Raw genomic sequence first — 5,170 nt, forward strand, 5'->3', positions numbered from 1 at the left:
TCGGATTTGGGGGAATATTTGGGTTGTCCTATTATTAGCACTAGAGTGTCTAAGGAAACTTTTAGTTCGGTGACGACCAAAACTTTGAGTCAGCTTCCTAAATGGAAGGCGAATTCGTTGTCCCAAGCTGGGCGGGCTGTTCTTATCCAGTCAAACCTAGCTACCAAAGCTAGCTACCAATTGCAAAGTTTTCTTTTGCCAAAATACCTTCTCTCGAATTTAGATCGCATTTACCGAAATTTTTTTGGAACAAGGATTCCGAGGTTAAAACTCCCAATCTTATTGGGTGGGACCGTATCTGTAAGCCAAAAGCTATGAGTGGCTTGGGTTTTAGAAAGGCGGATGTTAATAATAAGGCTCTTCAAATGAAACTTCTTTGGCGTATCATTAATGAAGACAACAATTTGTGGGTTAAACTAGTTCGTAAAAGATATATTAAAAATAAAAATCTGTTTACTATGAAAGTCTCCAAATCTGCTTCTTGGCAGTGGAAAAATTTGTTAAGTCTCAGGGACATATTTAAGAAAGGTCTCCGTTGGCAAGTTGGTGATGGTAAGAGCATCAACTTCTGGTCCGATAATTGGTTGTTTCAATTTCCTCTGCAAAATATTATAGCCCCGTCTCCGGATTCCACTAATATGCTGGTTTGTCAATGCCTCTCTCCCACGAAATGTTGGAACACCAGGCTCCTTCTTTCCCTCGTTCCTCCTCACATTGTTTCCCTGATTTCGTCTGTGTTTGTTCCGTCTTCTGAGCAGCCTGATAGGTTGATCTGGGGGCTCACGTCAGATGGTGAGTACTCTGTCAAGTCGGGGGCTTTGCTGGTGCAAGGTATTACCCCCTCCTCCTTTGAGAAAGTTGAGTTCCGTTGGATTTGGAGTCTGCCTGTTCCTCCAAAAATTAAGAATTTTCTTTGGAAAGCGTGTAATGATGGCTTACCTTCTAAATCTCGTCTGGAAAAAAGTCATATTTTTGTTCCTCAACAGTGTGTCTTCTGTAATAATGATGTAGAGTCTGTTGCTCATCTTTGTTTTGCGTGCCCTTTCACTCTGGATGTTTTCGCTCATCTTCAGGCCTCTTCTGTCTGGCCTAGCCCTCCTACTTGTTTAGCTGATATTAATTTGCCGTCGTTTCGTTCGGTTTTTGAGGCGTGCGAGAGTCTCTCTTCTAAAGAGGACATCTCGAAGTTCTCCTTTGTCTGGTGGTTTGTGTGGTTTTTCAGGAACAAGGTTATTTTCAATGATGAGGCAATCACAGCAAAAAAGGTCAGTTATGCGATCAGTTCGTATTTTGATTCTTGGTCGGCTGCTGTTTCTTCTGAAATGGCTATTGCAAAGGTCCATCATAAAGGTAAGCTCGCTGCAAAGCCTGCTAGGTCTGGCCCAGTGGCTTGCTGGTCTCCTCCTCCTCCAGGTTGGTGTAAATTGAATTTTGATGGCTCTAAACTAGCTAATGGTAGTGCAGCTTGTGGTTTTGTTATTAGAAATTCTTTGGGTGACCCCATTTCTTCGGGTGGTCGGGCTCTTGGGCAGAGTTGTTCAATTCTTCAGGTTGAAGCCTGGGGTCTTTTGGAAGGTGTCTCAGCTGCTGTTTACCTTAGCATTGATCGTCTGATTATTGAGGGAGATAATCTTGCTGTTATTAATGCTATTAGAAAAACTTGGAAAGTGCCTTGGGAAATCCATTATATTGTGCTTGACATTGTTTCTAATTTCCCTCATTTTGTCTCCTTACAGGTTCAGCACTGTTATCGGGAAGCTAACAAAGTTGCGGATCTTATGGCTAATCAAGGGCACTCTTTTTTAGATCCTGTATTTCATACTCCTCCGTTTGATGTTGATTTTTCCCTTTTCGTCCGAAAGGACGTTTTAGGTTGGCCGCCTGATTAGGGGGTCCGCTTAAGTTTTCTCTACGTATCAAAAAAAAAAAAAAATACTATCTGTCAAATAAAGTCTTAAAACCTACTGATTGTCAGTTATCACTAGGAGAAGGCCTTTTTTCATTAGCCTAGCGCCTTCTAGTTGTATCAATAGTAAGTTTCTAGCTGTTGACTTACGTAGTTTTAACCCCAAAATCAGAAGAAAAAAATGCCGACATTTGATGGTGGAGGGTTTAGGAACGGTTAAATGTTAATTCAATGCAAAGCTCGAGAACTTTCTATTGAGAGTCCATTTTCTAAGGGGATCTTTCTCTCCCTTTATTCCGGTCCACTTTGTTCTTTCTTAGCAAAAAGGTCTTGTGTAGCTATTTAACAATTTGAAGGGACAGTTTCTTTATCTTTAAATTTTGATTTGTGTTGTGTATTTGTTATTACTTTACCATCCAGAATTGCTTACATTTTACTTGCTACCTACCATTTGCTCAATAGTATTAGAAAACTATGATTTGCATGTTGATGATTAGTTCTGTCACCAAATTCTTTTAAAAATTTAACTATCATATTATCATCGACATATTATTTTTCACATCATCTTGAGATCTTATTTTCACAATTAAAGGCAATCTATCTATTTTTTAAACAAATGTATGCCAAAGCTAAGAGGATATGGTCATCAAATTCATGGACCGTATGAACTATGAAAGCTTCTTGGATAAATTCTCTTCAAAAAAAAAAAAATTTGCGAGATTTTTGAAAAGGATGTATTCCTTTTGTTTTCTATTTTCTTTCCTTTTTCCATTTTAATTTATTGCATCTTCCCATTATTTTTCGATTTGTCCAAAATTTTCCTATTATGCTTGCCTTCTTGCACATCGGAAAAAATAAAAAAAACCTTATTTTACTTTAGATAATTTTGGATTTGATATATGCAACCTTAAAGTTCTAATAAGTATTAGATACATTTTCTAAAATAGTATTAATTTAGAAATTTAAAGACATATTCGCGAGTCAATTAATGTAACTAATACTTGTTAATTGCTTATTATATTCTTTTTCAACTTCTTAAAAAGAGCTGCATATATCTTTTTCTATATTTTTAGTAATCATTTCCTCATTTTTGTTTCACTTACCTTACTCCATGGGGTCTAAATAATGTCAAAATACACTATTTGTGCTAGGAGAGCCGGACCCAAAATGTAGGCCCAAACACAACCCACAGGCCCTGTTGAGTTGTGTTTTTTGTACACAAGCTTATAAGATTTTTTTTTTTTTTTTGGTACATAAAGGAAGTTAGGACACCATTCTCTCAAGGGAGACTACTAACGAATCTAAAAGAACAATTTATTTAACGAAAGGTTTGTTGAAACATCCACGTCAACCGATACAACAAAAATATTGTGACCTTTTTTTGATAGTAGATCTGCTACTCGATTAGCTTCCCGAAATATATGCTTATTAGTGTAGTCTAAATTGACGAAACAACTGATAATGAGTGTTTAGATAGTCCAAGGGAAAGTGTAATGTCCTTGCAACACTCTTATAACTACTTGATTTTCTCCTTCAATATATAAATCTTAAATATGCTGATGAATGGGAAGATAGGTGATGGCAGACCTCCAAAACAGAGGAAAAGATGAGTGAATGAAGCAAAGAATGTCAAGAGACACAGCTCTGTTAAGTGCAGTAAGTGCAAGCAACTAGACCACAATGCAAGAACATGTGGCAGAGGTGATAAAGGTTAAAAGAGAGATGCTGACAGTGGGGCTAGTACTTCCAAGGCACATCAGAGAGCTAGGAAGGCCCCCTAAACAAGCTAACAACAACAACCTTGGTTTTGAACATATTCTTTTGGGTTCTAATTGAATGTTCATATTTTTGGGTAATTAAGTGATTTCAGTTTTTGTAAACCTCCATTTGATGATGTTTTAGTAAAGTCAGTTTTTGTAAATGAAGAAAACATTAGATTAGCCACTTGAAACCTTAACAATGGGGTAGTTAAATATGCGCTCACACCGTGTAGGTGAAATAAAATCATGCATAAATAATTAAGCAATAAGATTATAACGCACAAAAAAATAAATCAAACTCAATATCTTCTACGCCGTGCATCCCATATTAATTCACACTTCGTATATTCACACGTCGCACATTAAATGATACAATTTCGAAGATGGCAAGGTCTCATCGATTTTATATTATTTCTCACCATTATGAGGAGCCCAAACAATAATTACACTGCATACTCATCTTAAAAAGAAAAAAAGTTGAAAATCTACAAACCACTACCTACACAAAAAGAGCCAATATCATTAGCAGTATCAAAAAGTAAGATAGAACTCCTAAAACTCTTTGCTAGTCAAAAAGTAGCAATTAATATTAGGGCTGGCAATTCGTGTCAGTGGGTCGTGTTTGGTTCCGTGTCGACTTCGGGTTTGTCATTCGTGTTTCTCTCAGTAACTTCAGGTCGGGTTCGTGTCATGTTATCAGGTCATAGCAGGGTTCGTCAGTCCTATTTAATATAAGGCGGAGGACGTATGTTAAAAATATAATTTATTTTTAGAAAAAATTTAATAGATATGTGGGTCAGATTTGGTTTAGGTTGGCGATGAAAATCATTTAAACCCGAACATAGACTGGAACCTTAAACATTTCGAGCCAAATCTGACTACAATTTATGATGACTTATGAGTGCACAACCAGTTTGATCACCAGAAGTACAAGATAAACTTTTGGTCACTGTCACTTGTGACATGAAGTTAATGCTTGAGGCACTTCCCTAAATTAAGATCACATTGTCTACTCTTAGATTACCATGCATAAATTATGGTACTTTAACTAACAGTAGAAGTAAAAAGGAAAAACAAAGATGGCCGAAATGGAAGAAAAACAACTGACCCACCACCAACCCAGAATATCAGGAAAAGCTAAAACTTCAAATTAGTTTGATTCGTTGAACTGGAAAAAATAACACTTCTACATTAACAAATACGCCTTAAAAAAAAAAATCTACCTTTCAAAAAGAATCTTTAGAAGAAGAAACCTCGGGATCCATGGGGCTCCAAAACCACTAAGCAAATGAGCCCTCCTGTGCAATGATGCTGTCATTGAAAAGGTGAAACAAATCTTATTCCGGTACCGGGAAACAGTATCAAGCAATACACAATGGTCTAACAAAGAAATTCCAAACACCCCACCATTTTCTTCCCACCACCATAAAACCAATGCCAATTAGTTGGAAAGCTTCAATATATCAAGTTAATCAAAGTAAGCTTTTTTGTTCACAAATCTGCA

This window comes from Beta vulgaris, chromosome 2, assembly GCF_026745355.1.
Source record: "Beta vulgaris subsp. vulgaris cultivar EL10 chromosome 2, EL10.2, whole genome shotgun sequence".
NCBI lineage: Eukaryota > Viridiplantae > Streptophyta > Magnoliopsida > Caryophyllales > Amaranthaceae > Beta > Beta vulgaris.